Here is a 22,041-nt window from a genome sequence, read left to right on the forward strand (position 1 = left end):
ATCATGTGACACTTAAATGAAGTCCACCTGTGTGCAATCTAATAATAATATTATGACTTCTGAAGGTAATTGGTTGCACCAGATCTTATTTAGGGGCTTCATAGCAAAGGGGATGAATACATATGCACGCACCAATTTTCCGGTTTTTATTTGTAGAATTTCACTTCACCAATTTAGATTATTTTGTGTATGTCCATTACATGAAATCCAAATAAAAATCCATTTACATTACAGGTTGTAATGCAACAAAATAGGAAAAATGCCAAGGGGGATGAATATTCTTGCAGGGCACTGTATTGACGTGTAAGAGTGACATTAAGAGAATTTGCTGACAAGACGGTCTACTGTACATCATGGCACGGTTGCCTTACAAATAGACAGATCTCTTTCCACAAAACACTTTTTATCCCCACATTGACGTTGATTCTGCTTCCTGTAAACATGTCAGCCAAGTGGAGAGTGGCAATGCTCAGCGCTCTCCCCAGACCTAAGCTGGAACAGCAGAGATTTCAGGAAACCACTGGCTCACAGAACATGCTAATAGCAATGTTGGTAATTGAAATTGTAACCAGCAGTAAAACAGGCACTAAACCTTGTATTACAACAAAAATAAATGACAACCTAGCATTTCCTCTCACAGTACCTAAAGTACCATGAAGACTAGGCCTAAACTACTGTCTAAAACACACATGTTAAGTACCATACGCTGTTTGATCATGGTGGAGCAGTGGTCCATGAGTCAGGCAGGTCATGTAGAGGGGAGAGAGCAGGAATCCAATAGGAGGGACTGCTACACCTAATCACCAGTATCATTTGGCTGCTGCCCTTCTGCCCTCAGCAGCTCAAGCCAGCGGTCAGCTGCCCCTTAACACGTTGACCTCTGTCAGGGCTTTGGAGACAGAGGGGAGCCGTTAATCTTCATGAGGGTTCTGGGCCTGTGTGGTGGGCTGAGTAGGGCCCTGGGGAGCCCGTCCCCTGTCCTGACCATGACATCGCATCAAGTGTCTGCAGTATGTGCCCCTTCCCTGATTGAGATCACATGCTTAGAATCTTTCAGCGTTCCAAGCTCTACTTTCCACTCATGGATGACAAATTACAGAATTCCTGACATTTGGTGAGGCTGCACTCTGTAAACAATTAAAAGCAGTCCAGACCATCAGATATTACCCCTTAGATAACAATAAAGCAGCCAGACAGCTGTGGTTAATACAAGCCAGGTCAGCCTAGAACAGAAACATGCTAATTTCAGGATCCTCTTGTAATAACAGACAGAGGAATTCCAAACAACTGGTAGATTTTCCACACTGTTAACCTGCTTGGGGGTCATGACAAAAAATAAACAAGTGAATAACATTCGGTTTATAGAAGTGCTGAATAATATTGATCACTTTCTGGAGAAGACTAAGTTATTGGTCTGTTTAGTAACACCATGGGCCCAATCACTAGCCTACATGGGATTTACCCCATGTTTAACAAGGGTTGCAACAAAAAAAATTACTCAGACCGGCTTAGTCAAACATTATTTTGGCACAGAGTGTTGACTGAACAGGGCTCTGAGTTAACAGTAGCAATGAATAATACTGATTTTAGGCCTATGCCTTGTGTGTCTTAGAAAAATATACATTTCTCAAGTGTTCTTTCTTTTTTTTTTTTTTTACATTGACAGAAATCGCTGCAGAATTCTGTGGTAGCCACGCTGGTTAAGTGTGCCTTGAATTTTAAATAAATCACAGACAGTGTCACCAGCAAAGCACGCCCACACCATCACACCTCCTCCTACATGCTTCACGGTGGGAACCACACATGCGGAGATAATCTGTTCACCTACTCTGCATCTCAAAGACACGGCGGTTGGAACCAGAAATCTCAAATTTGGACCAAAAGGACAGATTTCCACCGGTTTAATGTCCATTACTCGTGTTTCTTGGCCCAAGCAAGTCTCTTAGTCTTATTGATGTCCTTTAGTAGTGGTTTCTTTGCAGCAATTCAACCACGAAGGCCTGATTCACACAGTCTCCTCTGAACAGTTGATGTTGAGATGTGTCGGTTACTTGAACTCTGAAGCATTTATTTTGGGCTGCAATTTCTGAAGCTCGTAACTCTAATGAATGTATCCTCTGAAGCAGAGGTAACTCTGGGTCTTCCATTCCTGTGGCGGTCCTCATGAGAGTCAGCTTCACCCTAGCGCTTGATGGTTTTTGCGACTGCACTTGAAGAAACTTTCAAAGTTCTTGAAATGTTCCGCATTGGCTGACCTTCATGCCTTGGAGAATCGTCTCGCTTTGCTTATTTGAGTTGTTCTTGCCATAATAAGGAATTGGTCTTTTACCAAATAGGGCTATCTTCTGTATACAACCCTACCTTGTCACAACACAACTGATTGGCTTAAGCACATTAAGAAATTCCACAAATTAACAACGCACATCTGTTAATTGAAAGCCATTCCAGGTGACTACCCCATGAAGCAGGTTGAGGGAATGCCAAGAGTGTGCAAAGCTGTCATTAAGGCAAAGACTGGCCATTTGAAGAATTTCAAATATAAAATATTTACATTTGTTAAAAACTTTTTTGGTTACTACATGATTCCATATGTGTTATTTCATAGTTTTGATGTGTTCACTATTATTCTACAATGTAGAAAATAGTAAGAATAAAGAAAAACCCTTCAATGAGTAGGTGTTCTAAAACTTTTGACCGGTAGTGTATTACAGTCGAAAATCTTGTAAAACTTACAGGCACAAAGCAAATGTCAAACCCCCAAAACCAAACTGTAAACCAAACCATTAAACAATGTTTTTCCCGAATACTCCACATAGGTCTCCTGTGTGTCCTAAAAACCTGTTTTTCGTAGACTCAAGGTGTTAATGAGTTGGCCAGGGTATTTTCACAGTAGAGTAATGACCAGAATAAGATAGAGGTTATACCACTGGGTCTGCTGAGAGTTTTCTACACAGTCTGTTAGGGCAACACAGACTATCAGAGCTGGAGGTTACTGCTGCGTGCATTCCACAGCTAACTCAGGCCATTTTTACCATTTTGGCCTGTGGTAAGATACACAGAAAATGTGACTGTTGAGCAAATTTGGGACAAGAGACCAAAAAATGTGCTGAGAGTAAGATGAGCAAATATTTGCAAACACTTGCATCACAACGGCTTCAATGAAAACAAGCTCAAAATGAAAAACCTAAAGAGAAAAAAGAAAAAAAAAGGAGGCCAAAGACATTATTCATCATTGACTGATTCGGTTTCCAAAACAACCATAGGATGGTCATTGGTCTCTCTTGATATATTCTCTCTTGATTAGCGCAGGTGGTTCTTCTACTGGAAAAAGGTTAATCCATCTTCCTGGCCTTGGTCTTCTAGCAGAGCTGCTCCATAAATCAGCTCTAGGAGGCCTGGGCAGGCCTTAGACCGGCGGCTAGCCGCCAGCTTTCGTCATCTCCACGTCATCTCCTAACCTACATCTGGCCCAGTGTGTGGACAGGTGTGCCGGTTGGTCGGAGACGGGTTGGCAGGTGCTGCCAACTCTGTTTTCCTCTGTTCCACAAGAAGGTTTTTATTAAAATTCCCCACCGCTGCTCCACGTAATGAAACCCAGTTAGTGCTGAATGCTATTTTTTCAGCAAGAGTTATTACGTAAAGCCCCTCATCACTCCAACAACCTGTCCAAAAGCTTTCCACCGCCCCCCATCCTAGAACGAAACACACTGGATGTTCCAAAGAGAAGATATGCAAAGGACTATGCCATGGTTTGCATGGGAAAGGGTATCAAAGATGATCAAGTGAATGTCAGAGATCCAATTCCAGGAAGCATTCCAGTGTCTGAAAGCAGCTGCAGAACTAGGAAAATATTTGGAAGGAAAGGCATCAGGGCATCACAGGAAAAGATGGACCAAAATACACATCAACCATCAAAATAATATGGGTCAAATGAATTAAGAGCCGTGGAAGGTTAACCATACAGCCAGTGACGTACCTCGCACACATCATTTGTTAACTTGTCCTTTATGGATGACGAATGGTGGCCATAAAATGTTCCTAAGTAAGTGGTTTTGTTTTGGTTTAATTTCCCTAAAAGAGCAAGGCATATGAATGAAAAGGTTTCATTGAGTTCAATCCTCTGGCATCCATTACAACTAGTCTACAGCTATGATCTTTATGTGAACATTGACAGATATCTGATCACAGAGATTAGGCAGTTACTGATTAGGGAGTGGGACTTGCCATGGCTTCCTTTGCAATCCTTCCTACGGTATCACACATTGTGTGACAATCAGCACCCTACTCTTCCATCATACAATATGCAAATGCTTTTCCTAACTGATTACTTGACTTTCATAAGTACTTGAATGGAATGTTAATATTTTTGGAACACAGAATCCCCATCTGGATAGCTGCTCAGAAGCAGTGTATTCAGTGGAGTTTCCCTGGACAAGCTTTGGCTATCACCCCTCCTGCACTCTCCACTCTGACGAAGAAAGGAAGGAACTCCTCCATTGTGGTCAGGATGCCTCATCACAAAGAGCAAATCCAAAAGGGAAGCTGCCCAAAGTGCATCAGCCAATCAATAGAGGCAACAAATCCCTGGTGTTCAATAACATAGGAGATATTTCCACATCTGACATCTTGTAAATTCTACAACCTGAGTATCTCTATTGGCCAAAAGCAGAAGCTGAATGAAAGCTACGGACTTACTCTGACAGAGCACATCACAAATTCCTATAACAAATATGATTGAAATAATACTAGGTGAAGATAGTGTTATGACTAAGGCCTTGCACAAGCTTCCTGAACTGTAACAACAATTAGGGCTGGCACAATTACCGTATAAGCACGTATGAATAGAACAGGCTTGGAACCCTGACGATTTAACTGGTAAACTTACAGGTTCACTTGCAATGACTGCCTGGGATACCATCATTTTCATTGTAATGTAGAATGTTTATTAAATGATGTGGCTCTAGCAATGGGAATTACATTTTTGTATGTCAATTGAATCAACAAATCACAGCACATATTCATGGGTACACTTCCTGCTATATCTTCCTGATTTGCGCCTGCGGGTACACTCGCAATGGCAGCCAGTCCACCCATTAATAATAATAATTTATTCAACTTTTATAGCACTATTCATTGATATAAAAATCTATGCACTTTAGAGCAAAAAAATACTAATTTAGAAAAACATCATTCATGAGAAGGGTGGTCATGAGAGGGTCAGGAAAGTTAATGGCTTGAGGGGTCATCGGAGGAAGGTGGTCATAAAGGGGAGCGCAAGCAAAGCTGGTCTGTGTCAAAGCGTCTTGCGTCTCTGCCGTCTGTGTGGCTTCGCCGTAGCTGGACTCGGATGAAGTTTGAGCTCAGCCACTGCAGTTCATGTGGCGGTCCTCATGAGAGCCAGTTTCATCATAGTGCTTGATGACTTTTGCGACTGCACTTGAAAGTTACAACATTCTTGGAATGTCTTAATGTAGTGATGAACTGTTGTTTCTCTTTGCTTATTTAATCTGTCATAATATGGACTTGGTCTTTTAGCAAATAGGGCTATCTTCTGTATACCACCCCTACCTTGTCACAACACAACGAATTGGCTCAAACGCATTAAGGAAAGAAATTCCACAAATTAACTTTTAACAAGGCACACCTGTTAATTGAAATGCATTCCAGGTGACTACCTCATGAAGCTGTTTGAGAATGCCAAGAGTGTGCTAAGCTGCCATCAAGGCAAAGGGTGGCTACTTTTTTGGTTACTACATGATTCCATGTGTGTTATTTCATAGTTTATATGTCTTCACTATTATTCTACAATGTAGAAAATAGTAAAAATAAAGAAACCCTGGAATGAGTAGGTGTCCAAACTTTTGACTGGTACTATATATATATATATATATATATACACACACACACACACACACACACACACACTCAACAGTATGGACACCCCTTCAAATTAGTGGAGTCGGCTATTTCAGCCATACCTGTTGCTGACAGGTGAATACATAAAAAAAATAAAAAATAATTAAAATAAAAAAAAATCAAGCACACAACCATGCATCTCCATAGACAAACATTGGCAGTAGAATGGCCTTACTGAAGAGCTCAGTGACTTCCAACGTGGCACCATCATAGAATGCCACCTTTCCAACAAGTCAGTATGTCAAATTTCTGCCCTGCTAGAGCTGCCCCAGTCCACTGTATGTGCTGTTATTCTGAAGTGGAAACGTCTAGGAGCAACAACGCATACAAGCTCACAGACCGGGACTCTGAGCTTGTATGCGTTGTTGCAATGGACGAATCTGGGTTTGGCGGATGCCAGTAGAACGCTACCGGCCCCAATGCATACTGCCGAGTGTAAAGTTTGGTGGAGGAGGAATAATGGTCTGGGGCAGTTTTTCATGGTTTGGGATAGGCCACTTAGTTCCAGTGAAGGGAGATCTTAACACTACAGCATACAATGACATTGTAGACAATTCTGTGCTTCCAACTTTGTGGCAACAGTTGGGGAAGGCCTTTTCCTTTATCAGCATGACAATGCCCCCGTTCACAAAGCGAAGTCCAAACAGAAATGATTTGTTGAGGTCAGTGTAGAAGAACTTGACTGGCCTGACCTCAACCCCATCGAACACCTTTGGGATGAATTGTAACGTGGGCTGCGAGCCAGGCCTAATCACTCAACATCAGCGCGTGACCTCACTAATGCTCGTGGCTGAATGGAAGCAAGTCCCCGCAGCAATGTTCCAACATCTAATGGAAAGCCTTCCCAGAAGAGTGGAGGCTGTTACAACAGCAAAGGGGGGAGATCAACTTCATCTTAATGCCCATGATTTTGGAATGAGATGTTCGACGAGCAGGTGTCCACATACTTTTGGTCATGTAGTGTATATTTTCAATAACCAAATATATTGCATTTTCAGGTGTTTGAAGCTGGTGTACAAAACTGAAAAAAATACGCAAAAATGAAACTTAAAAACGGGAAACATAGGTCTGTTCTATCGCTTCTTAGACATGCTTTCAATGAGAATGACATAACTAATATTTGTAACTTAATTTTTCAACTTAAGTATAAGAAATCGAAGATGTGGCAAATTATATCAAGCCCAGAGCTCCTGCTATGCATTTGGTTTGCTAACTTGCGGCTAGATTTCAAGATCCAGCTTCTTGGTTACAGCAGAGACATTCACTCCTCTTCTGGATCAAGATCCCAGTTGACTAAATTGTTTTGTACGTAAAAACACTTTTCTTTATTAATAATAATAATAATAATGTTATTTTGTAGCAATAGCAACCTTGTGTGTACATTTGTTAATAGTGTATATCCCGGTATGGTACAGAAACAATGTGACAGTATGAAAATCTGGATACCGCCCAACCCTAGTGTGTAAGTGATTGTGCATCACATGGTAGATGGCTGTTCAACAGTGATGGCCTAGTAAAATAAACTGTATTTTAAGCTGTCTTTCACTGCTGCAGTTAGTGCTTTTCTCAGATACTATGGCTGTGTTTACCTCTGCCATGTGCAATTGCATTATTCTGATTGAGAGTCGATACCAAATTCCTTATTTTAACTTATATATATTTTGTATTTACCCTGTCCGGATATCCGAGAAACAAAAATGTAATAACATTAACTTAGAATCATTTAAAATGCTCATCCCCACCATCATGGCAACTTAATGAAAGTATAAGACAAATGGTGGGGATTTCAACGACAAAAGCATTACACTACAGCAAAAAGGTTCGTGTGACAGGATCCTTCACTTACAGTCAAACCTCTGCAATGTCAGAAAAGTATTATTGTTACCAATGCTACAGGGTTGTAATAAAAAGTGTGGACAGTTTTAAGGAACAATGTTTTTTTAACATGGCCTATTACAGTGTGTAGGCCCACAAGTCCTTGGCCAAGTGGATAATCCTGGTCTGAGTCACTAGTCATAAAAGCAAAGTGTTTGATGTGACATGCCAACTCTTTTCCTATGTACTTTGAAAACAGCTGGTAAACATTTCCTCTACACCTTTGGATATCCCTGGTAAAACAGTCAATAACACCCTCCAATGATTTATGATTCATAATTTCAGCAATAACACCCGTCAACACCTGAGATGCATGTTTTGTATTAACACCACGTTAGACAAACAGGAAACATGGAATGCCAGTCTCTCAACCCATTTGTAAAAAAAAAAAAATCCTGTCTGTACGTCTGCAGAGTGGAGCTTGATCTGATAACATAGTGTTGATTTAATGTGGGCTACAGTGTCACCCCTGAGTAACTAAAGGAGGACTAATCAAAAGCTAGTTCTTGTCTCCCATCCTGCAAACAAAACTTTCATCCTAAATAAATAAGTAAAGGGTGAAGCGGCTCTTATCTCAGGACAATTTGTTTAAGCCGTTACTTGTTGCCTACACAAACTGATTAACTGAGGTGTGTGTGTGTGTGGGGGGGGGGGGGGTAGTGGTCAGTATAATAAATCCTTTGTCTGATGTGGGGGGGTGGGGTATTCCCCACCATTTGTCCATATTTTCCCCCTGTGATTTCAATCAGGGCCAATTCCATGCTCCACAACTGGGTCTGAGATAACAGTGCATGCATTCCAACACCCTCACTCACACAGGCTGGACGGGCACTCACCAGTCTACCCGAGAGGCAGGTAACTTTCAGAAGGAAGGATATCTTAAGCAAACCGATAACACTCAGAATAAACTTACAATACAATGCTCCCTTGTCATATAATTGCTACATTTACTATCAATATAAAAGCGTTTAATTGCTATATTGTAATTACTAAGCCACCATGGCCTATTTATTGCCTTAACTCCCTTATCTTACCTCATTTGCACACACTGTATATAGACTTTTGTTTTCTTTTTTTATCTACTGTATGTTTTGTTTATTCCATGTGTAACTCTGTTGTTGTATGCGTCAAATTGCTATGCTTCATCTTGGCCAGGTCGCAGTTGCAAATGAGAACTTGTTCTCAACTAGCCTACCTGGTTAAATAAAGGTGAAATAAAATAATAAATAAAATCTGGATTGCATTTGTGATTATTTTTTGCAATGCGAATATTGGGTCACGACTGATACAACCTGGTTCAATTTGGGTCCTGAGGCAAAACTAGTTGAGAACCACTGATGTAGACAATAAGCTAGGCCCATGATGTTGTGCAACATGGAAGGATAAATGTGATCCTACCACACCAGCTTTGGAGATCTGCACTTCTTGTAGCCCTTTAGCTGCAGCGGGGAGGCCTTCACAGGGTGCCTGCCATTTCTGTCTAGATGGGAGGGCTGAGTATGAGAGAGTGGATGTATGACTGTTTGTGTTAATCCTTTATTATACTGGCCAGTGTCATAATTCATATTTCACCAATTTACAGTTATATGCATTAGGGCCTTCCCTGACAACAAAAAAATCTTGGTCGACTGAAAGTCGACTGTTCTTTCAATTGGTCCAAAATTTTAAAGGTGTATTTTTCCATATATAGACACCCTTTGTGTTTTACTAAAATCAACAATATGCATTGAGCTTGTCTGACGCTTAAAGCTTACAGTTGATGAAAAAAGACAAATGCCTCAAGAGGGCGGCAGAGATTGAGATAACCAGAAGAGATTAAAAAAAAATGTAACCTGACCCAACTATTCGCCTCCCGCGCCTGCAGATTCTGCCATTACTCTCCTGAAGTTGCCGGTAATAAGCTACACGAGGAGTCGTCAACCTTTCTCAAATGGAATGTCAATGTATTTTACCATTTCTTCTGATCTGCGTGCCAGTTATGGTTTTCATAAGCATATTTTCATGAACCAGTTTCATTTCATTTATAATAACGTCTTCATATCTCAAAATTATTGTCACGTGTTTAATCAAAATGCTATCCAAATCTAAATGAAAATGATACAAACCTAAAAAAATACAAAATAAAGTTACTTTGATTGCCATGGCCAACTACATAAAAAAACAGCCTTCATAAAGCCAACAAATAAAAAAAACATTGCAGCCTGCAGGTAGAAAATATCCTGATAAAAATAAATATCCTATGAATCACATTGGCTACATACGGCCTGGCCTGTCTGCAATGAACTTGAAACATTGTATCAACTATTAGCTTGCGCTAGCAAACTTGCAACATTGCATAGAATATTCTGGGCCCTCAGTTTCCAGCACCAGTGAGCTCTGGACAGACACAGCTGTAGGCTATTTGCGCAAGAGATAAGAAGCAGTGCTCGACTTGGGCAGGAGCTCACCTGAGCGGAGTACCGGCACCTCAAAATGTTCTACTGCTTGAGCGCCTGTTCCTCTTACAGAATATAAGCTCAAAAGTATTGTGGAGCTCCTGCACCTAAATATCAACAGTATCAGCATCCAGTACCGGAACCTATCTCAGTCCAAGTCAAGCACTGATAAGAAGAAGTAATCAGGTAGACCTATTTGATGAAGTTTCCACTGGATCAGAGCATGATGTTTTTCCCTGGTTATTGAAAGGGAGAGAGCTGGAAAGATTTTTTAAATACATTGAGGAACTATTGTTATTCTCAATGGATGTAAAAACAGAATGTTTGCTTGCTGTTAGAGGTGAAGAAAACATTACTTTGAGAAGCTCCACAGGTAATTTAGTGGTGGTGATTTAAGCCAATCAGATCCCCAAATGGGCACATTTATATGCCTACATTTGTGTGCAGGTCAGGCACTCTATAGGCCTAATACTATGTGTGCGCGTCCTTACTCAACATTGACAGGAGCGCTCCAAACAAAAAACTATTACTAAATTGACAAAACTAAATGGAATGAAATAAACCAAAACTTGTTTCTCACAAGTGTAGCATAGGTTGTGCGCTCTGCTAACAACGTGTCCAAATCGACAATGATAACGGGAAGACTGGAATAACATTGACTGCATGAAGAGAAATTACTGGAACCAAAGTAACAAACATTGTAAATTAGAAATTATCTAGTGATGCATCGATATGACATTTTTGGCCGATACCCGATATTTTCCTTGCCACAAAAACGATATCCGATATTTAAAATGTTTGCAGCCTTTTAAGCATTCTAGTACAGTTAAATAATTAACACACACACACACACACACACACACACACACACACGCAGCGGTCTAAGGCATGGCATCTTAATGCAAGAGGCGTAACAGTCCCTTGTTTGAATCCAGGCTGTATCACATCCGGCCATGATTGGGAGTCCCATAGGGCGGTACACAATTGGCCCAGCATCGTCCGGGTTTGGCCGTCACTGTAAATAAGAATTTGTTCTTAACTGACTTGCCTAGTTAAATAAAGGTTACACACACACACACACAACTGACCAAAAAGTTGTTGGCATTTACGTATGTCCCCATTAACAGTAAATCAATCAAAACCTATTTCTTTCACTTACTTGCCTTGCAGTTTTGTTCAGGTAAAGTAGCGGGCTAGCTATTTATTTTCATGAACTGAAGTTCAATTTCAATAGGGGAACAACAATACTTACAACGATTCCTAAATCATTGCTAAGAATAATGAAAATGACTGCAGTTGCTACTGGTCATTGTTTTCAGGCTGGTTGTATTGGTGCTAGCTAGGTACCAAGGTAAAGCAAGCTACCCCAGAAGTTGTGGTCGAACAAAATTATGCTTTATTACCAACGCAGTAAACACATCGTGCGTGGCCGGTGTTTCCAGACTTTTTGTACAGCTTTGACAGTGCTACTGTATCTTTTTTGACAAGGAAATACCCAAACGGCGTTCCATAGTATGCATGTCGTGAAGCTAATAGCAAAGACGCTATTACTGTGTAACTCCGGTAAGGCAACATCTGAAAAATAGCGCACTTGGTAGTGTGTACCGGTGCTCGACCAGTCGGCGAAAGCCAACATCACCCACGACAGAGAACGGTTGATTGTCAAGGGCAATGAATTCCATTATCTTGGCTTTAATGAATTTCGACTTTTGAGTTGTCTCGCTGAAATTCTTACTCTTTCAAATGACTACTCGACTTGTTGACTGCTCGATCGACACAGCAGACATTGTGGGCTAGGTTATGAATGCTGTGTTGCACGTGTGGCGCAAAATTGAACGTGCCGTTGTTACGGCATGTACCTACACTACCGTTCAAAAGTTTGGGGTCACTTAGAAATGTCCTTGTTTTTGAAAGAAAAGCACATTTTTTGTCCATTAAAATAACCTCAAATTGATCAGAAATACAGTGTAGACATTGTTAATGTTGTAAATGACTATCGTAGCTGGAAACGGCAGATTGTTTATGGAATATCTGCATAGACATACAGAGGCCCATTATCAGCAACCATCACTCCTGTGTTCCAATGGTAGGTTGTGTTAGCTTATCCAAATGTATCATTAAAAGGCTAATTGATCATTAAAAAACCCTTTTGCAATTATGTTAGCACAGCTGAAAACTGTTGTGCCGATTTAAAGAAGCAATAAAACTGTCCGCCTTTAGGACTAATTGAGTATCTGGAGCGTCAGCATTTGTGGGTTTGATTACAGGCTCAAAATGGCCAGAAACAAAAAAAAAAACTTTCTTCTGAAACTCAGTCTATTCTTGTTCTGAGAAATGAAGACTATTCCATGCGAGAAATTGCCAAGAAACTGAAGATCTTGTACAATGCTGTGTACTACTCCCTTCACAGAACAGCGCAAACTGTCTAACCAGAATAGAAACAGGAGTGGGAGGCCCCAGTGCACAGCTGAGCAAGAGGACAAATAAATGTGTGCCTAGTTTGAGAAACAGACGCCTCACAAGTCCTTAACTGGCAGCTTCATTAAATAGTACCCACAAAACACCAGTCTCAACAGTGAAGAGGCGACTCCGGGATGCTGGCCTTTAACATTTATTGTTAGATTAATACATGGCTACTAGCAGTACATGTTATATTCAGAGTTAGCGATCTAGCTAATGTGTTTTGAGTTTCCACTTCCTCTGGTGGTTAATTAGCACCAATTGAATTATGCCTATATATAATATTAGTACACAAAGATAAAAGGCAAATTAATGAACAAAAACATCTGAAAAAAGCCTGAAGCCCGATTTTGATAGTAACATAACAAAAATACCCTAATTGTCAATACAAAATTCATGACAATCACTGGATTAGGTCACATATGAAAAGATTTTGAATCATGCATTCCTACTTGGACAATGTTAGATTTAACAATGCATTTATTGAATACCATCTCAGTAGTCTATTACACTTCTTAATAAATCATTGTGAATGACATTCTAAGATGACTTTAATGTATTCTGTGTGACCCTGCACAACATTTCTCCCAGGGAAAATGTTAGTCTGGAGCCCTAGAAATGGATAAACCCTCTCTAAATGACCTATTGACATGTCATTCAGCACTCACACAGTACTGTACAAAATGTACTGTCGACAATAAAACCTTAGTCAACTAAGCCAAGAATGCTGGCTCCAGTAGCGTCTTTCGACAAATGGCTGTTTGCTTAAGTATTTTGCTTGTGCAAATAGGCAAGCACAAGTGACGCAAGTGTCAGATAAATCACATTATAAAGGCCAGTCAAAAAAATACAAATCAGCTTTGTGATAAATCTTTGTATACGGCAATTTGCCACATTTTTTCAACACAACCCTTGCAATATGCTAATAAGTAATGATGGATCTGCATTTATTCACAATTTCTCACTTAAGCAACAAATCAACAAAACATTACTCATCAAGAAGCAGCAATCACAAGCTGAACCCTACAGTACAACAGCCAAAGCCAAGTCTGGAGAAACCATTTGAGTCATGCTACAGTAGATGCTGATGAAGACATTCTACCCCACATTGACCTCTCGCATGCTTGCATCCCTAAAAAGTGCACAGCTTAAATGATAGAACCATCAGGCATCGGCATATGGAAGCAGTTCGTTCTCGCTCGCAATGAATGCGAGGGTATTTTTTCTTGCAGGTTTGAGTCACATTATGTAAGCCATTTCCTGTGTCCACAACCTTAATACAAGGGAGCAAGGTCTGTCATAAAGCCAGGATGGGCCAGTAAATGCCTCAAACATCTATGTAGCTCTAATCGGAGAGGTTATCATTTCTGTCACATACAGTATGAGGCAGGCAGCAGGGCAAATTCCTCCATTTCACTTTGCAAATTACGATTTATGGCACACAGTAAGCCAGAGAACATTTACTACAGCTCCAACGCCAATAACCAGAAAGAGTATCCTTCAGTAGGGAGAAAGACAACCTGCTTATTCAAGTCTGCATCCAGGCACACTTTTTTCCCCTATTTCTTTTTTACATTCCAGCTCAACGCAGCAAAATAAATCCAAGGTTCATGGATCAAATCAGACATTAGTCCCCAGAGAAACAAAGCCCAAGTACAACCTCTGGAGATACATCTTTCCCTTTCAAGATGATTTGATACGCATCTAGATACATGGGCTCCGATACAGGAACGATTATAGTTTGAAACGAGTCGGTGCTATTCGGTTTGACACATTCATTTTTCATTGTAAATTAAAATCTGTTGCTGATGGAGCGTCTCTGAGCTAGCTGTCTATCTGTCTAAAGGATGTACAGTGCATTCGGAAAGTATTCAGACCCCTTGACTTTTTCCACATTTTGTTACGTTACAGCCTTACTCTAAAATGTATTAAATTATAATTCCTCATCTACACACAATACCCCATAATGACAAATAAAAACCCTGGAATGAGTAGGTGTGGCCAAACTTTTGAGTAAGTATTCAGACCTTTTGCAATGAGACTCAAAATTGAGCTCAGGTGCATCCTGTTTCCATTGACCACGTCTCTACAACTTGATCGGAATCCACCATTGGTAAATCCAAGTGATTGGATATAATTTTGAAAGGCACACACGTCTATATAAGGTCCCAGAGTTGACAGTGAATGTCAGAGCAAAAACCAAGCCCTGAGGTTGAAGGAATTGTCCGTAGAGGTCCGAGACAGGATTGTGTCGAGGTACAGATTTGGGGAAGGGTACCCAAAAACAATTCTGCAGCATTGAAGGACCCCCAAGAACACAGCACCTCGAGCATTCTTACATGGAAGAAGTTTGGAACCACAAAGGCTCTTCATTGAGCTGGGTGCCCGGCCAAATTGAGCGATTGGGGGAGAAGTGCCTTGGTCAGGGAGGTGACCAAGAACCCAAAAGGTCACTCTGACTGAGCTCCAGAGTTCCTATGTGGAGATGGTTCGAGTGGCCAGACTGAAGCCAGTCCTCGGTAAAAGGCACAATCGCCCGCTTGGAGTTTGCCAAAAGGCACCTAAAGACTCTCAGACCATGAGAATCAAGATTCTCTGGTCTGATGAAACAAAGATTGAACTCTTAGGCCTGAATGCCAAGCGTCACGTCTGGAGGAAACCTGGCATCCCTAATGTGAAGCATGGTGGTGGCAGAATCATGCGGTGGGGATGTTTTTCAGTGGCAGGGAATGGGAGACTAGTCAGGATAAGATGAACGGAGCAAAGTACAGAGAGATCCTTGATGAAAACCTGGTCCAGAGCGCTCAGGACCTCAGACTGACGCGAAGGTTCACCTTCCAACAGGACAACAACCCTAAGCACACAGCAAAGACAATGCCGGAATGATTCGGAACAAGTCTCTGAATGTCCTTGAGTGGCCCAGCCACAGCCCAGACTTGAAAACCGATCAAACATCTCTGGAAAGAACTGAAAATAGCTGTGCAGTGACACTCCCCATCCAACCTGACAGAGCTTGAGAGGATCTGCAGAGAATGGGAGAAACTCCCCAAATGCAGGTGGGCCAAGCTTGTAGCGTCATACCCAAGAAGTCTCAAGGTTGTAATCATTGCCATAGGTGCTTCAACAAAATACTGAGTAAAGGGTCTGAATACTATTTTATATATATATATATATATATATATATAAAAATTGTCATCTTAAATGTACATACACACATTTCTAAAAATGTGTGTATGCTGTGTCATTATTGGGTATTATGTGTAGATTGATGGGGGGGGGGGTGATTTAATCAATTTTAGAATAAGGCTGTAACATAACAAAATCTGGAAAAAGTCAAGGGGTCTGAATCATTTCCGAATGCACTGTAGGCACTTTAGCTGAGCCATAAGAGACACTGGACATCTACCCCCACACTCAGTTCGGGGGAAACGTTTGCTTTTTAATCTCAAATCACCGTCACCAACTAATTTATTGGTCATTTTTGCAGATCCATTATCACAGAGAATCAGACAAATTAGCTACTTAGCTTATTCAAGCCTGTCTCAAAATACAACACTGCCCCTTTGAGACAACAAAAAAAAGCTCAATACCTGACTTGCTTTTCAGATGTCTACAAATGTACACGGTTGTGCTCTTGTAGGAAGAAATCACTCACCTATTGCTGACTACATATCATCTATAACTGGGTTAATAACTCACTAACTAGCAAAGGATAACTGGCTACATGCAGCTCTTGCTTTGATCTCAAAACAAGCTCAACTACTCACGACCACAGCTGTGGGCTCCCGAGTATCGCAGCGGTCTAAGGCACTGCATCTCTGTGATTGTGGCGTCACTACAGACACCCTGGTTTGTGTCACAACAGGCCGTGACTGGGAGACCCATAAGGCAGGGTACAATTGGCCCAGCATCGTCCATGTTTGGCCGTCATTGTAAATAAGAATTTGTTCGTAACCGACTTGCCTAGTTATATAAAAAAATAATGTAAAAACAGTCCAGCTCAAAGTAAATGGCACAGATCCATATATGGCAATGGTCTATTTGCATATAGGCCTACTGCAGCTCTGATTGGTTATGCCGCACTGGTCTCTGTAGAGTTCGGGCTGAGTCGTGTACAATAGAATCTACTCAGATACCTTCTGCCTACAACAACATTTCTTGCATAGCTAGTTTTGTTTCGGTATGTTGCATTGAAAGTGGTTAATACTGCATTGATTCGGTCACAATTGCCACAGTGAAGGGAAATGTTGACAGTGTTAACAGGGAAAACTCTACAATGTTGAGTGAAGTTCAATCTCGTGCTTCTCTCCTTCGGTTGACTTTTCTTCTGCACTCCGCGCTGGCAGTCCCGGGGAGCTGTGCTGCAGGGGGGGGAACATTGGTCATAGCCAATGAATATATGGCACTCGGGTTGCAAAGGGTCGGAAACTTTCCAATAAAGTTACAGAAATTTTCCGTGGGAAGTCAAGCCCTGGAATTTGGGGAATTTTGCTTAATTTAATATTTTTTTTTAAAGTTAGCTTATAACAGTTAACCTTTTTTGTGGGATACACAATTCTAGGTCTTGTGGCATATTTTTGTTATACTATTCCCAACTCAATGAATTGTAACCCTCTGCATGCACAATGCATTCTTCCATCACATGTGCAGCTGATTCTCAAGATCTTGCACACTAATGAGATGCTATTGAGCCCACTCTACTACACTGTCAGCCAAGAACTACATGCTTTCCGGTACGTTTTGATTACAATACTGGGTGGGTTGAATATATTATATATGACATACATGACTTTTTGTAAACTAGTAAATTGTAGTCTACAGCAAAGTGTTTAAATAATTTCTAACTTAACAATTTCTGCTAGTTAGTTTTTGCTACCATGTGGGTTTTAGCTTGCTTGAGCCTGCTAACTGAGGAGTGTTAATTCACCTGTTTCCATATATGTTTCGTTTTAAAACATTTCGTACAAAGGAGTTGTTTAATCTAACTGCTTAACAATGTATCTGTACATGGAATTGTATTTGTTTTGTTTTTTTACTCATTTTTTTCTAATCTTTACAGTAAAATGCCACAGGCACTATCTGATGTGTGGATACATTTCACTGCAGCTAATGTAGAAGGAAAAGCTATGTACATTTGCAAATACTGTCACAAATCATATGTGAGGAATGCAACAAAGATGCAGAATCATCTGGCCAAGTGCATCAAGTTCCCTCAGTGATCACAACAAGCAACCTCTGATAAAAGTCCCTCTACTTCATTTCGAAGTGAAAATGATGAATCAGACACCTTATCGATAGCAACAGCTCATGGTTCTCCTGGAATCATATGTTGTTGTTTTTTACTCAATGGAGGAACGTAGTCTGAGAAATGCTGATGAATGTCTTGCTCGAGCTGTGTATGCAACTGGTTCACCTCTGATGCTCACAGGCAATGTGTATTGGAAGATATTTCTGAATGTTATTCGCCCAGCATACACCCATCCAACCAGACATACTTTATCTACTAATTTGCTGGATGCAGAGTTCAAGTGAAGGTCAAGCAAATCACAGAGAAAGCAGACTGTATTGCAATCATCTCTGATGGGTGGTCGAATATTAAGCCCATACGCGCCACAGTGTACCTGTTGGACCCCAAGTATGCTGGCAAGAGCATCCTGTCTGGTGCAGAGATCAACAAGGCCTATGGTGTCATCACTACCGTGTCTCACCACCTTGGCCTGGATGAGGGCAAGGTTGTTGGCAGTCTGGCAAAGTACACAAGCAAGGGCTTTGGGATGGAGATGCAATTTGGCAGTCGTGCCAACATATCTCGATCAGCCACCTGGTGGAAGGGACTTTGTGGATCTGAGGCTCTTTCCCCTGTTGCCTCCATCATCCTCCAAATCCCACCAACATCAGCCACCTCAGAGCGCAACTGGCCCTTGTTTGGGAACACACACACACACACACACACAAGAGCACACAACAGGCTGACCAATACAAGGGTTTAACAATTGGTGGCCAGCTAGGCAAATTTCAAGCTTTTTGGGCCTGACATCGAGCCATCCTCAACAAGGTTGGAAAGATGAAAACGTTTTTGGGAGATGCAATGGATCATTGGGGATCACTCAATATTCCTTTTCTTTTGTTGTTCAGAGAAATCATCCCATGTGAAGTCAACTCATTTAATTGAAGTTAAATTCATAACTAAATTTTTTATTTTTATTTTATTGGAAGGATTTAATCATGTGCAATTATGTCTACTTATGATAAAGTAAAATGTTTATGTTTGTCTCCATATGATGAATATATCCAATGAAAAAACACCTACATTTAAATGGTATTAATATTAATTTGCATACTTTTCCATTAATTCCCACAGAAAATTTCCACCTCTGAATATTCCCCAAAATGTGCAACCCTATATAGCACAACTTTGGATTTCACCTCACCCCAGTCTCATAACCTAATGTTTTAGACCGGTTGGGAGTTGACAGACTCAGAGTGAGCTTCTCGGGATGTTTTTGGCCCATCGCGCTCTAGCGACTCCTGTGATGGGCCTGGGCGCATGCATGCTGATACGGTCACCAGCTGTATGGTGTTTCCTCCAACACATTGGTGCGCCTGGCTTCTGGGTTAAGCAAGCAGGGTGTCAAGAAGCAGTGCGGCTTGGCAGGGTCGTGTTTCGGAGGATGCATGGCTCTCGACCTTCGCCTCTCCCAAGACCGTAAGGGAGTTGGAGAGATGGGACAAGACTGTAATTACCAATTGGATCTCACGAAAAGGTGGGGAGAAAAAAAAGGGGTAAAATGTACCAAAAAAAATACAATAATTATATCTGTATATAAGCTCCGATCAGCATGTAGCCTACCTATAGCCAGATCAGAGTTGTCTCTCCAAGGATAGTTTAGCCTACTTTCATTCTGGTAAAACAGCCTTTTCAAAAGTGCATTTGATAAAGAAATAACCTAGCAAATTACATTGGTTGTCACTCAACTAGTAAAGCCTATTATTGCGCAAACCATGCATAAAATGATGAAGCGTAGCCTACAGCCATATAGCCAATCGAAGGAAATAGGCTACGTTTCTTTAAATCAGATCAAACGCAAGACAGTTAAGGAGTGTCCGTTATTATTAAGTTTAGGCTATAGCCTAAAACCCATGTATCCGACCAGGGGGTGGGGGAGAAGAGAAACAATACATTCTGACAGGAATTCTCCGCTCTGTCTGGCCTGCATTACTCTCTTGCGTTATGTATAATATATTGAAATAGGTAATAGCAAATAGGAATAGGCAAATTACTCTGAATGTCACTTGTGTGCTGCCCTGCTGTGCTCTATCAGACACTGTTCTATACTGTGGGGTGCCAGTCAAATTCAAATAGGCTAAACCGTTGTCTGTCACATTACGATGTCGTCACCATCAACAATGGCTGTCAATCACTGTGGAATTCCAGCATAAAATATCACAGACAACATTTCCATCAAAAGCTCCCATCATCATCATCATCATCATAAAAGTTCCTTTCCAGGTAGGGCCTACCTCTCACCCATGCCGAAATCAAATTTAGTGGTATGACAAACTGAATGTAGTGGGTTGATGTTGGCTAGGTAAGTGCCTTTATTAACATCTCCAAGGAATGGAAGCTACAGATCTGAAGAGTTTGTGTGCTTTACTAGGCTGAAAATCCATGAAATTATGCCTGGACAATATGTGGCTCATCCTGTTGGTTTTGTGTCTTACCTGACCAATGAATCTTTTCCCAATCTTCCTACATGGAGGGAGGCTCCCATTAGTAAAATATCACTGGAGTAGAAATAGCCTTAACTAGCTTATGCCATGGACTGGCTGGGCCACTCTCTTGACAGCAGACCTATCCTTCACAGATGACAACTAGCATCAACATGATTTTTTTATGAGTCGGTGATTTGGAACAGAATTGGGTCAAGTGTGGAGCAGGAGCCACAATAAAGCAGGGAAGTGATCATGACTTCTGTGTGGATCCCTGGCTGGACTTAACGAGCAAGGTGGAGAAAAAGCAGCTGCTGTCTGTCTACTCAGCCCACTGTCTGCAGTCCTGCTTTACAAAAGAAGGGCAAAGCAATTAAGTGAAATGCATTCTCAGGGAGACATGTTCTTGTTGTTTGTTTTCTTTTTGTGAGAGTCTGTATCAACTCTAAAAAGCATTTCCAGTAGAGTAGAGAATGCAACTCCAGTACACACAAAGGGACATCTATGCAGTACAACTGCTGACTCCCCCCAGGTACATAATCCCACACCTCAGTAACACATGAGAAGAGGATGGGAAATTAAACAGAGGATGGACAGAGATACTTTTTTAAATCTGGAAATCCCCATCCCTACTAGAGGCGTATTCAATCACCTCTGGCTGTAACAAAAACATCCTCTTATCTGGGAGATCCACCACTCTCAGTCCATTCATCATTATCCAGCTCAGTCAGAACTGGGGGTTTTGTGAGGATGGCGGACTGAATCCATCTAGGCTCCAGCGATGCCAGGAACATTTTGTTCCTACGGCACAAAAGTTGTTTGTTAGTTGAGTGACATTGGGGCCACTATTTACCTATTCATGTGGCTGCCTCTAGTAAGTGAGTGGATTCAGCTGGATTGGTTGGTTGTCTCCCTCTCACACATGGGCCTGGAAAGATGCCACTGCACTTGGGATGTGTGTTTACTCCCTTACGGGTAGTCTACGTTCCCTCTTCATTGTTTGAATGCAGGCCATACTTTGGGATCAGTATAAACATCCGCGTTCTTGTTTGCTCTTCTTCAGTAGGTTCCTCATTCAACCAAACCAATTCAAAAGGAGTGTGGGCCTGGTTTTGGAACCTCAGTGCTGGGCCCCACTTTTGAGTCGCCCCAAAAATACAGAAATACCAAGTAATTTACCTCCCCTATGCCCAGCCCATCTTGTAGGAACGTTGGATAAAAACAATTTCGAAATAAGACAGGAAGTTAGGATTTCTATTCTCATTCTGCCGGTGTTAGACAAAAGATGATATCCTACAGGTTGCAAATGATATGAGACTAAATAAATCACAGCAGCTCGCGACTTTCGCAAACCTTACAGCTGAATGTATTCTCCAAAATCATGATACCAAAGCTGCTCCGGTGCAAGCCACGCACGTCACTAACTACAATTCCAAAGGGCTGGATTTGTCACATCAACAGGATGTTACAGTTCGACTCAATGAAACTCCAATTTGTGGTTTAAATATCTACAACACACAGTCATTCCCCGCCCGTGTATATATTTAAAAACCGTCGTATGTGCATTCTACATCTACCGATAGGTCAACAATGAAACGCTGCAGACTGCTTCAAATCTCAGATATCAATAGCTAGCCACCTAGCT

The 22,041-nt window shown here is 41.3% G+C and overlaps 1 protein-coding gene across 4 annotated transcripts in view; it reads right to left on the reverse strand.

Moving 5' to 3' along the window:
- Nucleotides 1-22,041, reverse strand: part of LOC106587205 (myotubularin-related protein 13) — a 154,619-nt gene that overhangs the window by 132,274 nt on the left and 304 nt on the right. The window lies entirely within an intron of this gene.

Source organism: Salmo salar, chromosome ssa26 (assembly GCF_905237065.1).
Source record: "Salmo salar chromosome ssa26, Ssal_v3.1, whole genome shotgun sequence".
NCBI classification, from domain to species: domain Eukaryota; kingdom Metazoa; phylum Chordata; class Actinopteri; order Salmoniformes; family Salmonidae; genus Salmo; species Salmo salar.